Genomic DNA, 272 nt, shown 5'->3' with positions numbered 1-272 from the left:
AAGATTTGGTTGTCCAAACAATTTTCCATGAAGGATTTGGGAGATGCAACTTATGTTCTAGGAATAAAGATCTATAAAGATAGATCTAAAGGGTTGCTAGGTCTTTCCTAATCCATATAAGTAGACAAGGTGCTAAAGAGGTTTAGCATGATGAAGTCCAAGAAGTGACACTTGCCTATGTTGCAAGGCATCTATCACTCCAAGGACTTGTGTCCAAAGAATCATAAATGGATAAGATCCCATATGCTTCAGCAATAAGATCTATCATGTAT

Source organism: Theobroma umbraticum, unplaced genomic scaffold (genome assembly GCF_002168275.2).
Source record: "Theobroma umbraticum cultivar Fairchild unplaced genomic scaffold, ASM216827v3 scaffold_106.0, whole genome shotgun sequence".
NCBI classification, from domain to species: domain Eukaryota; kingdom Viridiplantae; phylum Streptophyta; class Magnoliopsida; order Malvales; family Malvaceae; genus Theobroma; species Theobroma umbraticum.
This window is presented reverse-complemented; position numbering follows the sequence as displayed.